Consider the following 19459-nt stretch of genomic DNA (forward strand, 5'->3'; position numbering starts at 1 on the left):
GGAGATTCCAGCTTAGGGTACATAGTGTCCCAGGACCAAGTGACACTTCTGGAAATGGCTCCGAAATGTGTTTGGGACCCACAACACATACTCTTTGCTCTGGGGCGTTTTATCTACTCATTATATTAACCCGACACATGGCTCCACATTTTCATTCCTGAGGCATCAGCACGGTGGCCGAGTGGTTGAGGCGTTGGACTTAAGATCCAATGGACGTATGTCCGCGTGGGTTCGAACCCCACCCGTGCTATGAAGAATACTTTTAATGTGTGAACATTGACATAATTTACTTGGCGTTTTTTATTGTAAATAAATTTTACAGTCAGTGGTACAAACGTCCTTCAACGTCTTATCAGCATTTTATTTATTTTTTTGAAAAATGCTAAAAAGATTTTCCGAGCGTGCCAGGATTCGAACCTGGAATCTTCTGATCCGTAGTCAGACGCGTTATCCGTTGCGCCACACGCCCCATGAAGGAGTGCATTTCTATTTGGACCTTTTCTTGGTGCTACTTCCACAAACCATTGTCTGGCCTCCTGCACGTCACAAATCTCTTATTTGCTAGTATTATGGCACGGCTGCAAATACCACCACTTGTCCAAGGCATTTGGCAGAAACAAAAGGCATATTTATCGTGACAATTCCATTAAAGAACAGTTCGATGACCAACAATAAAACATGTATTCGAGCGTGCCAGGATTCGAACCTGGAATCTTCTGATCCGTAGTCAGACGCGTTATCCGTTGCGCCACACGCCCAAGGTAGTATTCTTGTGTTCTTTGTCAGGCGGAGTTCTCAATTTACCAAGGAATTGTAATCACAAGACAACTGTTACGAAGAGGCATACGTCATTGGTAAAGAAGCAAATCACAGGGAGAACGAAGAGGTGTTTCCAAAGGTATCTGAGAAAAATAAGAGGTAGTCCATTACTCCAAACGTAAGACAGGGCAGTTGAATTTACACATTCATAAGTCAAAAATGATGACAATGCGATTCGATATAGATACTATTTTGTGTACCAGCGGCAGCTGATATCACCAATTTTGGGGGAGATTCCAGCTTAGGGTACATAGTGTCCCAGGACCAAGTGACACTTCTGGAAATGGCTCCGAAATGTGTTTGGGACCCACAACACATACTCTTTGCTCTGGGGCGTTTTATCTACTCATTATATTAACCCGACACATGGCTCCACATTTTCATTCCTGAGGCATCAGCACGGTGGCCGAGTGGTTGAGGCGTTGGACTTAAGATCCAATGGACGTATGTCCGCGTGGGTTCGAACCCCACCCGTGCTATGAAGAATACTTTTAATGTGTGAACATTGACATAATTTACTTGGCGTTTTTTATTGTAAATAAATTTTACAGTCAGTGGTACAAACGTCCTTCAACGTCTTATCAGCATTTTATTTATTTTTTTGAAAAATGCTAAAAAGATTTTCCGAGCGTGCCAGGATTCGAACCTGGAATCTTCTGATCCGTAGTCAGACGCGTTATCCGTTGCGCCACACGCCCCATGAAGGAGTGCATTTCTATTTGGACCTTTTCTTGGTGCTACTTCCACAAACCATTGTCTGGCCTCCTGCACGTCACAAATCTCTTATTTGCTAGTATTATGGCACGGCTGCAAATACCACCACTTGTCCAAGGCATTTGGCAGAAACAAAAGGCATATTTATCGTGACAATTCCATTAAAGAACAGTTCGATGACCAACAATAAAACATGTATTCGAGCGTGCCAGGATTCGAACCTGGAATCTTCTGATCCGTAGTCAGACGCGTTATCCGTTGCGCCACACGCCCAAGGTAGTATTCTTGTGTTCTTTGTCAGGCGGAGTTCTCAATTTACCAAGGAATTGTAATCACAAGACAACTGTTACGAAGAGGCATACGTCATTGGTAAAGAAGCAAATCACAGGGAGAACGAAGAGGTGTTTCCAAAGGTATCTGAGAAAAATAAGAGGTAGTCCATTACTCCAAACGTAAGACAGGGCAGTTGAATTTACACATTCATAAGTCAAAAATGATGACAATGCGATTCGATATAGATACTATTTTGTGTACCAGCGGCAGCTGATATCACCAATTTTGGGGGAGATTCCAGCTTAGGGTACATAGTGTCCCAGGACCAAGTGACACTTCTGGAAATGGCTCCGAAATGTGTTTGGGACCCACAACACATACTCTTTGCTCTGGGGCGTTTTATCTACTCATTATATTAACCCGACACATGGCTCCACATTTTCATTCCTGAGGCATCAGCACGGTGGCCGAGTGGTTAAGGCGTTGGACTTAAGATCCAATGGACGTATGTCCGCGTGGGTTCGAACCCCACCCGTGCTATGAAGAATACTTTTAATGTGTGAACATTGACATAATTTACTTGGCGTTTTTTATTGTAAATAAATTTTACAGTCAGTGGTACAAACGTCCTTCAACGTCTTATCAGCATTTTATTTATTTTTTTGAAAAATGCTAAAAAGATTTTCCGAGCGTGCCAGGATTCGAACCTGGAATCTTCTGATCCGTAGTCAGACGCGTTATCCGTTGCGCCACACGCCCCATGAAGGAGTGCATTTCTATTTGGACCTTTTCTTGGTGCTACTTCCACAAACCATTGTCTGGCCTCCTGCACGTCACAAATCTCTTATTTGCTAGTATTATGGCACGGCTGCAAATACCACCACTTGTCCAAGGCATTTGGCAGAAACAAAAGGCATATTTATCGTGACAATTCCATTAAAGAACAGTTCGATGACCAACAATAAAACATGTATTCGAGCTTGCCAGGATTCGAACCTGGAATCTTCTGATCCGTAGTCAGACGCGTTATCCGTTGCGCCACACGCCCAAGGTAGTATTCTTGTGTTCTTTGTCAGGCGGAGTTCTCAATTTACCAAGGAATTGTAATCACAAGACAACTGTTACGAAGAGGCATACGTCATTGGTAAAGAAGCAAATCACAGGGAGAACGAAGAGGTGTTTCCAAAGGTATCTGAGAAAAATAAGAGGTAGTCCATTACTCCAAACGTAAGACAGGGCAGTTGAATTTACACATTCATAAGTCAAAAATGATGACAATGCGATTCGATATAGATACTATTTTGTGTACCAGCGGCAGCTGATATCACCAATTTTGGGGGAGATTCCAGCTTAGGGTACATAGTGTCCCAGGACCAAGTGACACTTCTGGAAATGGCTCCGAAATGTGTTTGGGACCCACAACACATACTCTTTGCTCTGGGGCGTTTTATCTACTCATTATATTAACCCGACACATGGCTCCACATTTTCATTCCTGAGGCATCAGCACGGTGGCCGAGTGGTTAAGGCGTTGGACTTAAGATCCAATGGACGTATGTCCGCGTGGGTTCGAACCCCACCCGTGCTATGAAGAATACTTTTAATGTGTGAACATTGACATAATTTACTTGGCGTTTTTTATTGTAAATAAATTTTACAGTCAGTGGTACAAACGTCCTTCAACGTCTTATCAGCATTTTATTTATTTTTTTGAAAAATGCTAAAAAGATTTTCCGAGCGTGCCAGGATTCGAACCTGGAATCTTCTGATCCGTAGTCAGACGCGTTATCCGTTGCGCCACACGCCCCATGAAGGAGTGCATTTCTATTTGGACCTTTTCTTGGTGCTACTTCCACAAACCATTGTCTGGCCTCCTGCACGTCACAAATCTCTTATTTGCTAGTATTATGGCACGGCTGCAAATACCACCACTTGTCCAAGGCATTTGGCAGAAACAAAAGGCATATTTATCGTGACAATTCCATTAAAGAACAGTTCGATGACCAACAATAAAACATGTATTCGAGCGTGCCAGGATTCGAACCTGGAATCTTCTGATCCGTAGTCAGACGCGTTATCCGTTGCGCCACACGCCCAAGGTAGTATTCTTGTGTTCTTTGTCAGGCGGAGTTCTCAATTTACCAAGGAATTGTAATCACAAGACAACTGTTACGAAGAGGCATACGTCATTGGTAAAGAAGCAAATCACAGGGAGAACGAAGAGGTGTTTCCAAAGGTATCTGAGAAAAATAAGAGGTAGTCCATTACTCCAAACGTAAGACAGGGCAGTTGAATTTACACATTCATAAGTCAAAAATGATGACAATGCGATTCGATATAGATACTATTTTGTGTACCAGCGGCAGCTGATATCACCAATTTTGGGGGAGATTCCAGCTTAGGGTACATAGTGTCCCAGGACCAAGTGACACTTCTGGAAATGGCTCCGAAATGTGTTTGGGACCCACAACACATACTCTTTGCTCTGGGGCGTTTTATCTACTCATTATATTAACCCGACACATGGCTCCACATTTTCATTCCTGAGGCATCAGCACGGTGGCCGAGTGGTTAAGGCGTTGGACTTAAGATCCAATGGACGTATGTCCGCGTGGGTTCGAACCCCACCCGTGCTATGAAGAATACTTTTAATGTGTGAACATTGACATAATTTACTTGGCGTTTTTTATTGTAAATAAATTTTACAGTCAGTGGTACAAACGTCCTTCAACGTCTTATCAGCATTTTATTTATTTTTTTGAAAAATGCTAAAAAGATTTTCCGAGCGTGCCAGGATTCGAACCTGGAATCTTCTGATCCGTAGTCAGACGCGTTATCCGTTGCGCCACACGCCCCATGAAGGAGTGCATTTCTATTTGGACCTTTTCTTGGTGCTACTTCCACAAACCATTGTCTGGCCTCCTGCACGTCACAAATCTCTTATTTGCTAGTATTATGGCACGGCTGCAAATACCACCACTTGTCCAAGGCATTTGGCAGAAACAAAAGGCATATTTATCGTGACAATTCCATTAAAGAACAGTTCGATGACCAACAATAAAACATGTATTCGAGCGTGCCAGGATTCGAACCTGGAATCTTCTGATCCGTAGTCAGACGCGTTATCCGTTGCGCCACACGCCCAAGGTAGTATTCTTGTGTTCTTTGTCAGGCGGAGTTCTCAATTTACCAAGGAATTGTAATCACAAGACAACTGTTACGAAGAGGCATACGTCATTGGTAAAGAAGCAAATCACAGGGAGAACGAAGAGGTGTTTCCAAAGGTATCTGAGAAAAATAAGAGGTAGTCCATTACTCCAAACGTAAGACAGGGCAGTTGAATTTACACATTCATAAGTCAAAAATGATGACAATGCGATTCGATATAGATACTATTTTGTGTACCAGCGGCAGCTGATATCACCAATTTTGGGGGAGATTCCAGCTTAGGGTACATAGTGTCCCAGGACCAAGTGACACTTCTGGAAATGGCTCCGAAATGTGTTTGGGACCCACAACACATACTCTTTGCTCTGGGGCGTTTTATCTACTCATTATATTAACCCGACACATGGCTCCACATTTTCATTCCTGAGGCATCAGCACGGTGGCCGAGTGGTTAAGGCGTTGGACTTAAGATCCAATGGACGTATGTCCGCGTGGGTTCGAACCCCACCCGTGCTATGAAGAATACTTTTAATGTGTGAACATTGACATAATTTACTTGGCGTTTTTTATTGTAAATAAATTTTACAGTCAGTGGTACAAACGTCCTTCAACGTCTTATCAGCATTTTATTTATTTTTTTGAAAAATGCTAAAAAGATTTTCCGAGCGTGCCAGGATTCGAACCTGGAATCTTCTGATCCGTAGTCAGACGCGTTATCCGTTGCGCCACACGCCCCATGAAGGAGTGCATTTCTATTTGGACCTTTTCTTGGTGCTACTTCCACAAACCATTGTCTGGCCTCCTGCACGTCACAAATCTCTTATTTGCTAGTATTATGGCACGGCTGCAAATACCACCACTTGTCCAAGGCATTTGGCAGAAACAAAAGGCATATTTATCGTGACAATTCCATTAAAGAACAGTTCGATGACCAACAATAAAACATGTATTCGAGCGTGCCAGGATTCGAACCTGGAATCTTCTGATCCGTAGTCAGACGCGTTATCCGTTGCGCCACACGCCCAAGGTAGTATTCTTGTGTTCTTTGTCAGGCGGAGTTCTCAATTTACCAAGGAATTGTAATCACAAGACAACTGTTACGAAGAGGCATACGTCATTGGTAAAGAAGCAAATCACAGGGAGAACGAAGAGGTGTTTCCAAAGGTATCTGAGAAAAATAAGAGGTAGTCCATTACTCCAAACGTAAGACAGGGCAGTTGAATTTACACATTCATAAGTCAAAAATGATGACAATGCGATTCGATATAGATACTATTTTGTGTACCAGCGGCAGCTGATATCACCAATTTTGGGGGAGATTCCAGCTTAGGGTACATAGTGTCCCAGGACCAAGTGACACTTCTGGAAATGGCTCCGAAATGTGTTTGGGACCCACAACACATACTCTTTGCTCTGGGGCGTTTTATCTACTCATTATATTAACCCGACACATGGCTCCACATTTTCATTCCTGAGGCATCAGCACGGTGGCCGAGTGGTTAAGGCGTTGGACTTAAGATCCAATGGACGTATGTCCGCGTGGGTTCGAACCCCACCCGTGCTATGAAGAATACTTTTAATGTGTGAACATTGACATAATTTACTTGGCGTTTTTTATTGTAAATAAATTTTACAGTCAGTGGTACAAACGTCCTTCAACGTCTTATCAGCATTTTATTTATTTTTTTGAAAAATGCTAAAAAGATTTTCCGAGCGTGCCAGGATTCGAACCTGGAATCTTCTGATCCGTAGTCAGACGCGTTATCCGTTGCGCCACACGCCCCATGAAGGAGTGCATTTCTATTTGGACCTTTTCTTGGTGCTACTTCCACAAACCATTGTCTGGCCTCCTGCACGTCACAAATCTCTTATTTGCTAGTATTATGGCACGGCTGCAAATACCACCACTTGTCCAAGGCATTTGGCAGAAACAAAAGGCATATTTATCGTGACAATTCCATTAAAGAACAGTTCGATGACCAACAATAAAACATGTATTCGAGCGTGCCAGGATTCGAACCTGGAATCTTCTGATCCGTAGTCAGACGCGTTATCCGTTGCGCCACACGCCCAAGGTAGTATTCTTGTGTTCTTTGTCAGGCGGAGTTCTCAATTTACCAAGGAATTGTAATCACAAGACAACTGTTACGAAGAGGCATACGTCATTGGTAAAGAAGCAAATCACAGGGAGAACGAAGAGGTGTTTCCAAAGGTATCTGAGAAAAATAAGAGGTAGTCCATTACTCCAAACGTAAGACAGGGCAGTTGAATTTACACATTCATAAGTCAAAAATGATGACAATGCGATTCGATATAGATACTATTTTGTGTACCAGCGGCAGCTGATATCACCAATTTTGGGGGAGATTCCAGCTTAGGGTACATAGTGTCCCAGGACCAAGTGACACTTCTGGAAATGGCTCCGAAATGTGTTTGGGACCCACAACACATACTCTTTGCTCTGGGGCGTTTTATCTACTCATTATATTAACCCGACACATGGCTCCACATTTTCATTCCTGAGGCATCAGCACGGTGGCCGAGTGGTTAAGGCGTTGGACTTAAGATCCAATGGACGTATGTCCGCGTGGGTTCGAACCCCACCCGTGCTATGAAGAATACTTTTAATGTGTGAACATTGACATAATTTACTTGGCGTTTTTTATTGTAAATATATTTTACAGTCAGTGGTACAAACGTCCTTCAACGTCTTATCAGCATTTTATTTATTTTTTTGAAAAATGCTAAAAAGATTTTCCGAGCGTGCCAGGATTCGAACCTGGAATCTTCTGATCCGTAGTCAGACGCGTTATCCGTTGCGCCACACGCCCCATGAAGGAGTGCATTTCTATTTGGACCTTTTCTTGGTGCTACTTCCACAAACCATTGTCTGGCCTCCTGCACGTCACAAATCTCTTATTTGCTAGTATTATGGCACGGCTGCAAATACCACCACTTGTCCAAGGCATTTGGCAGAAACAAAAGGCATATTTATCGTGACAATTCCATTAAAGAACAGTTCGATGACCAACAATAAAACATGTATTCGAGCGTGCCAGGATTCGAACCTGGAATCTTCTGATCCGTAGTCAGACGCGTTATCCGTTGCGCCACACGCCCAAGGTAGTATTCTTGTGTTCTTTGTCAGGCGGAGTTCTCAATTTACCAAGGAATTGTAATCACAAGACAACTGTTACGAAGAGGCATACGTCATTGGTAAAGAAGCAAATCACAGGGAGAACGAAGAGGTGTTTCCAAAGGTATCTGAGAAAAATAAGAGGTAGTCCATTACTCCAAACGTAAGACAGGGCAGTTGAATTTACACATTCATAAGTCAAAAATGATGACAATGCGATTCGATATAGATACTATTTTGTGTACCAGCGGCAGCTGATATCACCAATTTTGGGGGAGATTCCAGCTTAGGGTACATAGTGTCCCAGGACCAAGTGACACTTCTGGAAATGGCTCCGAAATGTGTTTGGGACCCACAACACATACTCTTTGCTCTGGGGCGTTTTATCTACTCATTATATTAACCCGACACATGGCTCCACATTTTCATTCCTGAGGCATCAGCACGGTGGCCGAGTGGTTGAGGCGTTGGACTTAAGATCCAATGGACGTATGTCCGCGTGGGTTCGAACCCCACCCGTGCTATGAAGAATACTTTTAATGTGTGAACATTGACATAATTTACTTGGCGTTTTTTATTGTAAATAAATTTTACAGTCAGTGGTACAAACGTCCTTCAACGTCTTATCAGCATTTTATTTATTTTTTTGAAAAATGCTAAAAAGATTTTCCGAGCGTGCCAGGATTCGAACCTGGAATCTTCTGATCCGTAGTCAGACGCGTTATCCGTTGCGCCACACGCCCCATGAAGGAGTGCATTTCTATTTGGACCTTTTCTTGGTGCTACTTCCACAAACCATTGTCTGGCCTCCTGCACGTCACAAATCTCTTATTTGCTAGTATTATGGCACGGCTGCAAATACCACCACTTGTCCAAGGCATTTGGCAGAAACAAAAGGCATATTTATCGTGACAATTCCATTAAAGAACAGTTCGATGACCAACAATAAAACATGTATTCGAGCGTGCCAGGATTCGAACCTGGAATCTTCTGATCCGTAGTCAGACGCGTTATCCGTTGCGCCACACGCCCAAGGTAGTATTCTTGTGTTCTTTGTCAGGCGGAGTTCTCAATTTACCAAGGAATTGTAATCACAAGACAACTGTTACGAAGAGGCATACGTCATTGGTAAAGAAGCAAATCACAGGGAGAACGAAGAGGTGTTTCCAAAGGTATCTGAGAAAAATAAGAGGTAGTCCATTACTCCAAACGTAAGACAGGGCAGTTGAATTTACACATTCATAAGTCAAAAATGATGACAATGCGATTCGATATAGATACTATTTTGTGTACCAGCGGCAGCTGATATCACCAATTTTGGGGGAGATTCCAGCTTAGGGTACATAGTGTCCCAGGACCAAGTGACACTTCTGGAAATGGCTCCGAAATGTGTTTGGGACCCACAACACATACTCTTTGCTCTGGGGCGTTTTATCTACTCATTATATTAACCCGACACATGGCTCCACATTTTCATTCCTGAGGCATCAGCACGGTGGCCGAGTGGTTGAGGCGTTGGACTTAAGATCCAATGGACGTATGTCCGCGTGGGTTCGAACCCCACCCGTGCTATGAAGAATACTTTTAATGTGTGAACATTGACATAATTTACTTGGCGTTTTTTATTGTAAATAAATTTTACAGTCAGTGGTACAAACGTCCTTCAACGTCTTATCAGCATTTTATTTATTTTTTTGAAAAATGCTAAAAAGATTTTCCGAGCGTGCCAGGATTCGAACCTGGAATCTTCTGATCCGTAGTCAGACGCGTTATCCGTTGCGCCACACGCCCCATGAAGGAGTGCATTTCTATTTGGACCTTTTCTTGGTGCTACTTCCACAAACCATTGTCTGGCCTCCTGCACGTCACAAATCTCTTATTTGCTAGTATTATGGCACGGCTGCAAATACCACCACTTGTCCAAGGCATTTGGCAGAAACAAAAGGCATATTTATCGTGACAATTCCATTAAAGAACAGTTCGATGACCAACAATAAAACATGTATTCGAGCGTGCCAGGATTCGAACCTGGAATCTTCTGATCCGTAGTCAGACGCGTTATCCGTTGCGCCACACGCCCAAGGTAGTATTCTTGTGTTCTTTGTCAGGCGGAGTTCTCAATTTACCAAGGAATTGTAATCACAAGACAACTGTTACGAAGAGGCATACGTCATTGGTAAAGAAGCAAATCACAGGGAGAACGAAGAGGTGTTTCCAAAGGTATCTGAGAAAAATAAGAGGTAGTCCATTACTCCAAACGTAAGACAGGGCAGTTGAATTTACACATTCATAAGTCAAAAATGATGACAATGCGATTCGATATAGATACTATTTTGTGTACCAGCGGCAGCTGATATCACCAATTTTGGGGGAGATTCCAGCTTAGGGTACATAGTGTCCCAGGACCAAGTGACACTTCTGGAAATGGCTCCGAAATGTGTTTGGGACCCACAACACATACTCTTTGCTCTGGGGCGTTTTATCTACTCATTATATTAACCCGACACATGGCTCCACATTTTCATTCCTGAGGCATAAGCACGGTGGCCGAGTGGTTAAGGCGTTGGACTTAAGATCCAATGGACGTATGTCCGCGTGGGTTCGAACCCCACCCGTGCTATGAAGAATACTTTTAATGTGTGAACATTGACATAATTTACTTGGCGTTTTTTATTGTAAATATATTTTACAGTCAGTGGTACAAACGTCCTTCAACGTCTTATCAGCATTTTATTTATTTTTTTGAAAAATGCTAAAAAGATTTTCCGAGCGTGCCAGGATTCGAACCTGGAATCTTCTGATCCGTAGTCAGACGCGTTATCCGTTGCGCCACACGCCCCATGAAGGAGTGCATTTCTATTTGGACCTTTTCTTGGTGCTACTTCCACAAACCATTGTCTGGCCTCCTGCACGTCACAAATCTCTTATTTGCTAGTATTATGGCACGGCTGCAAATACCACCACTTGTCCAAGGCATTTGGCAGAAACAAAAGGCATATTTATCGTGACAATTCCATTAAAGAACAGTTCGATGACCAACAATAAAACATGTATTCGAGCGTGCCAGGATTCGAACCTGGAATCTTCTGATCCGTAGTCAGACGCGTTATCCGTTGCGCCACACGCCCAAGGTAGTATTCTTGTGTTCTTTGTCAGGCGGAGTTCTCAATTTACCAAGGAATTGTAATCACAAGACAACTGTTACGAAGAGGCATACGTCATTGGTAAAGAAGCAAATCACAGGGAGAACGAAGAGGTGTTTCCAAAGGTATCTGAGAAAAATAAGAGGTAGTCCATTACTCCAAACGTAAGACAGGGCAGTTGAATTTACACATTCATAAGTCAAAAATGATGACAATGCGATTCGATATAGATACTATTTTGTGTACCAGCGGCAGCTGATATCACCAATTTTGGGGGAGATTCCAGCTTAGGGTACATAGTGTCCCAGGACCAAGTGACACTTCTGGAAATGGCTCCGAAATGTGTTTGGGACCCACAACACATACTCTTTGCTCTGGGGCGTTTTATCTACTCATTATATTAACCCGACACATGGCTCCACATTTTCATTCCTGAGGCATCAGCACGGTGGCCGAGTGGTTGAGGCGTTGGACTTAAGATCCAATGGACGTATGTCCGCGTGGGTTCGAACCCCACCCGTGCTATGAAGAATACTTTTAATGTGTGAACATTGACATAATTTACTTGGCGTTTTTTATTGTAAATAAATTTTACAGTCAGTGGTACAAACGTCCTTCAACGTCTTATCAGCATTTTATTTATTTTTTTGAAAAATGCTAAAAAGATTTTCCGAGCGTGCCAGGATTCGAACCTGGAATCTTCTGATCCGTAGTCAGACGCGTTATCCGTTGCGCCACACGCCCCATGAAGGAGTGCATTTCTATTTGGACCTTTTCTTGGTGCTACTTCCACAAACCATTGTCTGGCCTCCTGCACGTCACAAATCTCTTATTTGCTAGTATTATGGCACGGCTGCAAATACCACCACTTGTCCAAGGCATTTGGCAGAAACAAAAGGCATATTTATCGTGACAATTCCATTAAAGAACAGTTCGATGACCAACAATAAAACATGTATTCGAGCGTGCCAGGATTCGAACCTGGAATCTTCTGATCCGTAGTCAGACGCGTTATCCGTTGCGCCACACGCCCAAGGTAGTATTCTTGTGTTCTTTGTCAGGCGGAGTTCTCAATTTACCAAGGAATTGTAATCACAAGACAACTGTTACGAAGAGGCATACGTCATTGGTAAAGAAGCAAATCACAGGGAGAACGAAGAGGTGTTTCCAAAGGTATCTGAGAAAAATAAGAGGTAGTCCATTACTCCAAACGTAAGACAGGGCAGTTGAATTTACACATTCATAAGTCAAAAATGATGACAATGCGATTCGATATAGATACTATTTTGTGTACCAGCGGCAGCTGATATCACCAATTTTGGGGGAGATTCCAGCTTAGGGTACATAGTGTCCCAGGACCAAGTGACACTTCTGGAAATGGCTCCGAAATGTGTTTGGGACCCACAACACATACTCTTTGCTCTGGGGCGTTTTATCTACTCATTATATTAACCCGACACATGGCTCCACATTTTCATTCCTGAGGCATCAGCACGGTGGCCGAGTGGTTGAGGCGTTGGACTTAAGATCCAATGGACGTATGTCCGCGTGGGTTCGAACCCCACCCGTGCTATGAAGAATACTTTTAATGTGTGAACATTGACATAATTTACTTGGCGTTTTTTATTGTAAATAAATTTTACAGTCAGTGGTACAAACGTCCTTCAACGTCTTATCAGCATTTTATTTATTTTTTTGAAAAATGCTAAAAAGATTTTCCGAGCGTGCCAGGATTCGAACCTGGAATCTTCTGATCCGTAGTCAGACGCGTTATCCTTTGCGCCCCATAAAACATACCAGGTTTATTTGTTTTTTCTACCTGAAAGTGTTAGTATCTCGTGGAACAGTTCTTGTTTCATCGACCTGCTATCATTCCCCGAGACAGTGTTTTAGTAACACTGACACTAAGCTAAGCGAAGTTGAGTTGAGTTGAGTTATTAATATGTCAGGAAGTTTCAGAGGTTATGAAAATGAATGTCACGATAAAGAAGTTAGACAGATTACGCATGGCTTTTAAAGAACTGGCCATGTGGTAAATATATTCTAATCGTGTTTCCTCTACGAAATGCGAATAATGTTTAGAAATGGTTTTCAATTGAACCATTTTTATCATGGACGACATTGTTTTTATTGAAATTGTGTAGAAACAAATGATGTATGAATAACAGTTATCTCCCTTACATAACGTAGATTTTTGTAAAACCTGTCTTGAACGTTCACATATATTTGAAGATGAAACGGCAAACACTCATCAATTCATCTTTATCAGCTTAAAACATATTTTAATTTTGTACGTTTACGAGAGTGTTTATTTGTCGTTTTATTAATTTGTTACAACAATAGATGATTTATTATTTATTTTTCGATTATTTCTACGCTTTGTCGTGATCGAATATTGGCCAGCCTTCGTCCATTGAATAATAATAAATATTTGAGGTCGAATTATTGAAGCTGCGATCAAAGACATGATCTTAAAAGAGATCCTACACCAAGACAAGAATATATAATAAATTCATAAATCATAAACCAGAATTTCGTAAATCAGGTTTCTTAGGTTTTGCCACACTTATCGTTCGGTTAATTTTTTTTAACGATTTCCTGATGTTGGGTTCGATGTGTCGTTGTTAGAGATGGCACCTAGGATGATTTTGTGTGTTTTTCAGGATGTCAACATTGTCACAATTGTGATTTATGGAGGGTGTTGGGTATGGCGTTATGTCCAATATTTCAGAAATGAAGTTTACATTTTTATGTAACTGTGTCCTTATTTTACGCGGATAAATTTTGTTAAGGGAAGAAATTATACGTGTACGTTACCGTCACAGCATGAGTAGCATGAAGAGTGTTAATAAATTATTTAACAACCTGACACTTCATGTGCACATGTTAATATATCACTTATGACGTAGAAGGAAAGGTGATCCAATCTTACATGTACTTATGAGAGTCATAAATAATCCATTTTTATCAAGTTATTAACATCATCACCATTTTGCCTTCAATAGTGTAAAAAATAATGGCTTCATTAGTTCCAACACTACGAAAATAAATGAAATTTTAGAAGTGTTTGGATATGTCAGTTTTCTGACAATCTATAGCAGGTTTACACACATTTCTATTTGGCCCTTTCATATTACATCGCAGAGGGGACAAAATTTTAAAAACATTTCAATTATTTAAAACATTCCTCTTTGGTTGTATTCTTAGACAGTTTTACTAAACTACTCATTGCATACAAGTATAATATAAATTTAAACTTTGTTTGTTGTTTCACGCCGCAATCGGCAATATTCCAGCTATGTGACCGCGGTCTGTAAATAATAGACCCTGGACCAGACAGTTCAGTGATTGACATCATGAGCGTCGTTCAACGCAATTGGGATACGATGACATGCATCAACCAAGACCACCCGATCACGTTATCCGCCTCTTGCGACAAGCATATATGTTGAAATAGTGATAGCTCTGCACCATTATAGCGGAATATCTGCAAGTACAGTAAACTACGTTTATAACGAACTCAAACGGACTACTAATTTTAGTTCGTTATAACCGTAATTCGTTATAAGTACATATACAGCATAACTACGGCATATAGTCGGGACTAAAAAGTTAGTTCGTTATATCCGTTAGTTCGTTATAAGCGTGTTCGTTATAACCGTAGTTTACTGTAATTTAATCAATCCGAGTTCAGTTAAAAAAAAGTAGGCAAACCTAGCTGTCAATATGAACCAGCATGAGAAAAGCAATAAAATGACGGAAATATATCATTCACTAGAATTTAAGGAACACTCGATATTTTCGTATGACTACAGTTAATCTATCAAATAAGCTACATGCATATAATCATATGAAAAAAACCCCGTGTATTTTGTGTAATATTTTATTTTTTAAGATGTTGTGTTTGTCTTAAACATCCAAGTGCACTTGGTGAAGAATAGATAATGGTTGTTTTACAACTACAAATACATGTGTATATTCAAAACACAACAGCTCGTACCACTCCTTTAGAACCTCACAACGTACCGTCGATTTTGAAAAGGGTTGACCTTATGTCAAGTCGCGTAACAGTTCACAGGCGAACAGAGTGCAACACTTCCGGTGTCGCTTTCTAGGTCACGTGACCCTGACTGGGTGGGTGCCCACCAGTCAATCCTGCCTCGGGCGTGAATGCAGCTATCGGGCTTTGTCGCTGAATAGAAATGTGAACGCTTGAAGTTCGTTTAAATTTTTATGGGCGTTTTCACAATGATGAATGATGCGAGTGAGTGTACTCGGAGTTAAATTATTCATGGAGGTGGATTATCAAAATACACGATCTGGCATTATGAATGAGAAATTAGTTGGATTGAAATAGTTTTTCAAAATTCAACCTAATTGTAATACTACTTGGATGCCAAGTTTATAAAAATGAGATTTGTGCATATTTCAACTGACCTAGATAACAGATTGTGAACTATAGTGTGCGTACAATCTACAGAGTAAACAAACACATCAACAACAACAAATTATGAAGCGTCAACACCACAGAATAACCAGTCTCGATTATCTGTCGGAACAGATTGCATTGGGCGTAAAAGGCAAAATAGTTGTGAAAATTGTATGAATGGTTCTCGTCAAGTCCTCCGATGACACCAGGCGGTCGTGAAAGGGGTAAGCATGTCCTACTCTGGGGGTTACACCCGCAACTCCTACAACTTGCAGTGTTTGTTTGTGGCCTAACGCGGCACAGAAATATCAACTTTTCATGGAACATGTGATATGTGAGCAAAATACTGGAAACGAACGAACAAGTGGATGAACGCAAGAGCGAACGAACGAACGAACGAACGAACGAACGAACGAACGAACCAACCAACGAACGAACGAACGAACGAACGAACGAACGAACGAACGAACGAACGAACGAACCAACGAACGAACGAACCAACGAATAGACTTGATGGACGGACAGACGAGCGGGCAAACGAAAGATTCAACGATAGAAGAAGCAGTTGAATGATAGAACGAATGGTAGAACGACAGAGCGAAGGAAAGACCGATAGAAAGAATGGATTTACACATTCCAGCCGTGACTTTGTTTCAGTGTAAATAGTCAATTGGAGTTATATATCCTCAAACAATATGATGCCAGTGTACTTTCACGTTATCCTTGCCGCAATGGCACTCGCAAGCCGTTGGGCGTCTGTTTAGTGTTTACCACATCCCATAACACCAACGTGTCCAGATATATATACAGTAAACTACGGTTATAACGAACTCAAAGGGACCTCTAACTTTAGTTCGTTATAACCGTAGTTCGTTATAAGCATATATACAGTATAACAATAGCAAATAGTCGGGACAAAAAATCAGTTCGTTATAAGCGTGTTCGTTTTAAACGTACTTTACTGTATATATAGTTATATATGTTACAGTCAATGCGTAAAGTGTGGTTCACCTGGGCATTTTAAAAAGTGCCAAAATATTTGAGTCATCTTACAAATTGACAAAACAATCAGTCCATATATTTGACAGATTGATAAACAAAATATTAAGAAGTTTGAAAGGGCTTAAAAGCATCACAATAGACTCATTATGCTAGGATTAGAAATCACAAAATAAAATAAAAAGTATATGTACATTGACTTTCGTTTTCGTTTACCCCTATCATTTCTGGTCACTGGGTGATGAAATTAAACATAAACATGTTTGGAATTCGTTATCATAATGAATTAAATGGACGGAAATTTTAGTAAATTTGTAAAATAATATTGAGTCGTTTTGTAAATTTTACACATTTGACGCTTACTCGTTATACATTTGACAGAAAATGTCTTCCAACTAAATCATCATACTGTTTGTGTATTATTTGATACAATTCGTTAAATAAATAGTAGTAGTAATGTGATAGGAATTAGTTGCAGTTGTTAGGGTTGATTGTGTGAAAACTATTTAGAACATCCAATTGCGAATTCGCGAGATCGACGTTAGTGGGACGAGTTACCCCCCTTTGTCCACGAAACACTTCTCGGACTCGCGTTCAGGGGGCAAGGAAACGTATGCCGTTCAGGTCTCCGAGTTTTTGTGTAATGGACTCTGTTGGATCTATCCCAATGTGATTTATTTTAAGTTGATTTGTTGTGTGCATGGTAGAGTTTCAAAAGAAGAATATATTTTTATAAGCAATTTTTCGTTTGATTATCATGTGCGGGTGACAAAAAAAGCGAGAATTATAAAACTCAAGTGACGTGTCATTCCACAAAACGCATTACACAGATTTCAGAGAAGACTGTCATACAGTCCCTGAAACAAATACATCGAATGCAGCCCATGCAAGTCTATAATATTTGGCAAGTCTAGCAATATCTGAAAATGAAGAGAGTCTCTTGGAGCCTTTTTAGTATATTTCATAACTATAAACAATTGTTTTTATCTGTAAAATATGTCCATTTCAGAGTCAAGATGTTAGTCTAAATAACGGAGGAATATATTGAAATCTTTGCTGATAATAACTTAGTTTGCCTCAATACGGACTTATAGAATTGGCAGTTGTGTGTACATGTAACTTTTTCCAAAACATTTATTAAAAATCACTCGAGGTTTAAACGAAATTTGCTGATATTTATATAATTTGTCTAAAGCGTCGCCCCCCATGTGTTGAGGATTATTACCTTATTCAGACATGGTCATGCAAAATTTAATGTGAACAAGTTCCTACAAATTCAGTTTGGATATACAAGGTTGCAAATAACGTTAAAACATACGTAATATGTTTATTTTGATTATTTTCATAGAAAGAAATAAGCATAAACTGAAATGCGATTATGTATTAATGTTTTACTTACACAAAAAATTGCGAAAGAGTCTTAAGTTAATTATGTACCGCAATAACCTGAAGCAAAGAGATTTTCTTTCCTTCAGTAAACAATATCCATGAAACATTTGAAAATATTAACGAAAAAGTAAACCGTTTATCAAAAACAATAGAAATAATTCAACTATTGTATTTGTTCTAATATTCAATGAGTGAGTGAGTGAGTGAGTGAGGATGGTTTTACGCCGCATTTAGCAATATTCCAGCAATATCACGGCGGGGACACCAGAAATGGGCTTCACACATTGTACCCATGTCGGGAATCGAATATTATTCAATGATGCTGTGGCTTTTGTAGCGTTCCTTGTGTCACCAGTTTGAACGTAGCCTGATCATCTGTATGTCATTGTATTTAGTTCACAATTTTTTTTATAGAAAAACAAAGCATTTGTGTTTGCCTTTGCATGTGTTTGTGACGTTGCCATCAGTGGGGCAGGTTACGCTGATCTTTTCGAACAAACAAGGCATCATCACCATCTGGCAGTCATTCGTAGACACATGCCGATAATATAGTCGGCCTTTAGCCTTGATTTCTTATGATTATGAAAATGTTTAATTTGAGAGTTGAGATTTTATGAGATTTTTTTATATTTAAGGAAATGTTTTTTGTGGCTTTTATTTACCTGTCCTTTGTGATCAGTTTATTCGTGTTCTGTTTACATAACTGTACATCGTAGACAACGCATACATGCAGATATAACAGTAAACTACGGCTTTACCTGGTTTCAGTGTGAAACTGTGGGTTCTACCTTCTATATTTCGTTGGGAAGAGATGGATAGTTTGTTTACTCTGTTTACTTATACTTTGATAAACATTCAGTGTTCTAAAATTTGCATTGGACTTCTGATAAATAAATTTATCTAATGTAAATTTGGACCAGATTTGTAAATCAAGTTAATATCCGATGACAAACAGGTTATTAGGACAACTGTAAGTTGCGGTACTCATACCGACCACAATTCTGCACTACACCTGTTCCTAGTCACTGTTCCTAGTACCAAGGAAGTTAGACAATCTCAGTAACAAACACACACACGCACGCACGCACTCACATTCGCGCAAGCACGCACATTTATACATTTATATACATGTATATTTGAAGAATAAAATACGCACGTGGATAAAATTTACAGAAAATCGATAATTAACTAAATTCTTTATATTTTGTGTAAATATATTTGATATCCAATGTGTATATGTCAATGGAAATCGTGTAGTTATTAGAAGTTACACCTTTTTTTCACTTGAGGGGAAGGGGGAAAAAAACTCACATCGCCATGGAGATTACATGCAACTTTACTGACATTAGGAGACTTATTTTCTGAGTATATGACGCCGTTTGCAATGCA

General features: G+C 40.5%; 37 non-coding genes across 37 annotated transcripts; 13 read left to right on the top strand and 24 right to left on the bottom strand.

Annotated features, from left to right (window-relative positions):
• The first annotated feature begins 167 nt into the window (after positions 1-167).
• Positions 168-250, top strand: Trnal-uaa (transfer RNA leucine (anticodon UAA)). The gene has a single exon. It is a non-coding gene; the product is annotated as a tRNA-Leu (tRNA).
• Positions 251-396: 146 nt separating this feature from the next.
• On the bottom strand, positions 397-469 carry Trnar-acg (transfer RNA arginine (anticodon ACG)). Its single transcript has one exon. It is a non-coding gene; the product is annotated as a tRNA-Arg (tRNA).
• A 216-nt stretch (positions 470-685) lies between these two features.
• Positions 686-758, bottom strand: Trnar-acg (transfer RNA arginine (anticodon ACG)). The gene has a single exon. It is a non-coding gene; the product is annotated as a tRNA-Arg (tRNA).
• A 457-nt stretch (positions 759-1215) lies between these two features.
• Trnal-uaa (transfer RNA leucine (anticodon UAA)) lies at positions 1216-1298 on the top strand. Its single transcript has one exon. It is a non-coding gene; the product is annotated as a tRNA-Leu (tRNA).
• Positions 1299-1444: 146 nt separating this feature from the next.
• On the bottom strand, positions 1445-1517 carry Trnar-acg (transfer RNA arginine (anticodon ACG)). Its single transcript has one exon. It is a non-coding gene; the product is annotated as a tRNA-Arg (tRNA).
• Positions 1518-1733: 216 nt separating this feature from the next.
• On the bottom strand, positions 1734-1806 carry Trnar-acg (transfer RNA arginine (anticodon ACG)). Its single transcript has one exon. It is a non-coding gene; the product is annotated as a tRNA-Arg (tRNA).
• A 457-nt stretch (positions 1807-2263) lies between these two features.
• On the top strand, positions 2264-2346 carry Trnal-uaa (transfer RNA leucine (anticodon UAA)). Its single transcript has one exon. It is a non-coding gene; the product is annotated as a tRNA-Leu (tRNA).
• Positions 2347-2492: 146 nt separating this feature from the next.
• Positions 2493-2565, bottom strand: Trnar-acg (transfer RNA arginine (anticodon ACG)). Its single transcript has one exon. It is a non-coding gene; the product is annotated as a tRNA-Arg (tRNA).
• Positions 2566-2781: 216 nt separating this feature from the next.
• Positions 2782-2854, bottom strand: Trnar-acg (transfer RNA arginine (anticodon ACG)). Its single transcript has one exon. It is a non-coding gene; the product is annotated as a tRNA-Arg (tRNA).
• A 457-nt stretch (positions 2855-3311) lies between these two features.
• On the top strand, positions 3312-3394 carry Trnal-uaa (transfer RNA leucine (anticodon UAA)). The gene has a single exon. It is a non-coding gene; the product is annotated as a tRNA-Leu (tRNA).
• A 146-nt stretch (positions 3395-3540) lies between these two features.
• Positions 3541-3613, bottom strand: Trnar-acg (transfer RNA arginine (anticodon ACG)). Its single transcript has one exon. It is a non-coding gene; the product is annotated as a tRNA-Arg (tRNA).
• A 216-nt stretch (positions 3614-3829) lies between these two features.
• Positions 3830-3902, bottom strand: Trnar-acg (transfer RNA arginine (anticodon ACG)). The gene has a single exon. It is a non-coding gene; the product is annotated as a tRNA-Arg (tRNA).
• Positions 3903-4359: 457 nt separating this feature from the next.
• Positions 4360-4442, top strand: Trnal-uaa (transfer RNA leucine (anticodon UAA)). The gene has a single exon. It is a non-coding gene; the product is annotated as a tRNA-Leu (tRNA).
• A 146-nt stretch (positions 4443-4588) lies between these two features.
• Trnar-acg (transfer RNA arginine (anticodon ACG)) lies at positions 4589-4661 on the bottom strand. Its single transcript has one exon. It is a non-coding gene; the product is annotated as a tRNA-Arg (tRNA).
• Positions 4662-4877: 216 nt separating this feature from the next.
• Positions 4878-4950, bottom strand: Trnar-acg (transfer RNA arginine (anticodon ACG)). The gene has a single exon. It is a non-coding gene; the product is annotated as a tRNA-Arg (tRNA).
• Positions 4951-5407: 457 nt separating this feature from the next.
• Trnal-uaa (transfer RNA leucine (anticodon UAA)) lies at positions 5408-5490 on the top strand. The gene has a single exon. It is a non-coding gene; the product is annotated as a tRNA-Leu (tRNA).
• A 146-nt stretch (positions 5491-5636) lies between these two features.
• On the bottom strand, positions 5637-5709 carry Trnar-acg (transfer RNA arginine (anticodon ACG)). The gene has a single exon. It is a non-coding gene; the product is annotated as a tRNA-Arg (tRNA).
• A 216-nt stretch (positions 5710-5925) lies between these two features.
• Positions 5926-5998, bottom strand: Trnar-acg (transfer RNA arginine (anticodon ACG)). Its single transcript has one exon. It is a non-coding gene; the product is annotated as a tRNA-Arg (tRNA).
• A 457-nt stretch (positions 5999-6455) lies between these two features.
• On the top strand, positions 6456-6538 carry Trnal-uaa (transfer RNA leucine (anticodon UAA)). The gene has a single exon. It is a non-coding gene; the product is annotated as a tRNA-Leu (tRNA).
• A 146-nt stretch (positions 6539-6684) lies between these two features.
• Trnar-acg (transfer RNA arginine (anticodon ACG)) lies at positions 6685-6757 on the bottom strand. Its single transcript has one exon. It is a non-coding gene; the product is annotated as a tRNA-Arg (tRNA).
• A 216-nt stretch (positions 6758-6973) lies between these two features.
• Trnar-acg (transfer RNA arginine (anticodon ACG)) lies at positions 6974-7046 on the bottom strand. Its single transcript has one exon. It is a non-coding gene; the product is annotated as a tRNA-Arg (tRNA).
• Positions 7047-7503: 457 nt separating this feature from the next.
• Positions 7504-7586, top strand: Trnal-uaa (transfer RNA leucine (anticodon UAA)). Its single transcript has one exon. It is a non-coding gene; the product is annotated as a tRNA-Leu (tRNA).
• A 146-nt stretch (positions 7587-7732) lies between these two features.
• On the bottom strand, positions 7733-7805 carry Trnar-acg (transfer RNA arginine (anticodon ACG)). The gene has a single exon. It is a non-coding gene; the product is annotated as a tRNA-Arg (tRNA).
• A 216-nt stretch (positions 7806-8021) lies between these two features.
• Positions 8022-8094, bottom strand: Trnar-acg (transfer RNA arginine (anticodon ACG)). The gene has a single exon. It is a non-coding gene; the product is annotated as a tRNA-Arg (tRNA).
• A 457-nt stretch (positions 8095-8551) lies between these two features.
• Positions 8552-8634, top strand: Trnal-uaa (transfer RNA leucine (anticodon UAA)). Its single transcript has one exon. It is a non-coding gene; the product is annotated as a tRNA-Leu (tRNA).
• A 146-nt stretch (positions 8635-8780) lies between these two features.
• On the bottom strand, positions 8781-8853 carry Trnar-acg (transfer RNA arginine (anticodon ACG)). The gene has a single exon. It is a non-coding gene; the product is annotated as a tRNA-Arg (tRNA).
• A 216-nt stretch (positions 8854-9069) lies between these two features.
• Trnar-acg (transfer RNA arginine (anticodon ACG)) lies at positions 9070-9142 on the bottom strand. Its single transcript has one exon. It is a non-coding gene; the product is annotated as a tRNA-Arg (tRNA).
• Positions 9143-9599: 457 nt separating this feature from the next.
• Positions 9600-9682, top strand: Trnal-uaa (transfer RNA leucine (anticodon UAA)). The gene has a single exon. It is a non-coding gene; the product is annotated as a tRNA-Leu (tRNA).
• Positions 9683-9828: 146 nt separating this feature from the next.
• Trnar-acg (transfer RNA arginine (anticodon ACG)) lies at positions 9829-9901 on the bottom strand. Its single transcript has one exon. It is a non-coding gene; the product is annotated as a tRNA-Arg (tRNA).
• Positions 9902-10117: 216 nt separating this feature from the next.
• On the bottom strand, positions 10118-10190 carry Trnar-acg (transfer RNA arginine (anticodon ACG)). Its single transcript has one exon. It is a non-coding gene; the product is annotated as a tRNA-Arg (tRNA).
• Positions 10191-10647: 457 nt separating this feature from the next.
• Trnal-uaa (transfer RNA leucine (anticodon UAA)) lies at positions 10648-10730 on the top strand. The gene has a single exon. It is a non-coding gene; the product is annotated as a tRNA-Leu (tRNA).
• Positions 10731-10876: 146 nt separating this feature from the next.
• On the bottom strand, positions 10877-10949 carry Trnar-acg (transfer RNA arginine (anticodon ACG)). Its single transcript has one exon. It is a non-coding gene; the product is annotated as a tRNA-Arg (tRNA).
• Positions 10950-11165: 216 nt separating this feature from the next.
• Positions 11166-11238, bottom strand: Trnar-acg (transfer RNA arginine (anticodon ACG)). The gene has a single exon. It is a non-coding gene; the product is annotated as a tRNA-Arg (tRNA).
• Positions 11239-11695: 457 nt separating this feature from the next.
• On the top strand, positions 11696-11778 carry Trnal-uaa (transfer RNA leucine (anticodon UAA)). The gene has a single exon. It is a non-coding gene; the product is annotated as a tRNA-Leu (tRNA).
• Positions 11779-11924: 146 nt separating this feature from the next.
• Positions 11925-11997, bottom strand: Trnar-acg (transfer RNA arginine (anticodon ACG)). Its single transcript has one exon. It is a non-coding gene; the product is annotated as a tRNA-Arg (tRNA).
• A 216-nt stretch (positions 11998-12213) lies between these two features.
• Positions 12214-12286, bottom strand: Trnar-acg (transfer RNA arginine (anticodon ACG)). The gene has a single exon. It is a non-coding gene; the product is annotated as a tRNA-Arg (tRNA).
• A 457-nt stretch (positions 12287-12743) lies between these two features.
• Positions 12744-12826, top strand: Trnal-uaa (transfer RNA leucine (anticodon UAA)). Its single transcript has one exon. It is a non-coding gene; the product is annotated as a tRNA-Leu (tRNA).
• Positions 12827-19459: the final 6633 nt, after the last annotated feature.

Source organism: Haliotis cracherodii, unplaced genomic scaffold (assembly GCF_022045235.1).
Source record: "Haliotis cracherodii isolate W230 unplaced genomic scaffold, xgHalCrac1.p SCAF_20, whole genome shotgun sequence".
Lineage (NCBI taxonomy): Eukaryota > Metazoa > Mollusca > Gastropoda > Lepetellida > Haliotidae > Haliotis > Haliotis cracherodii.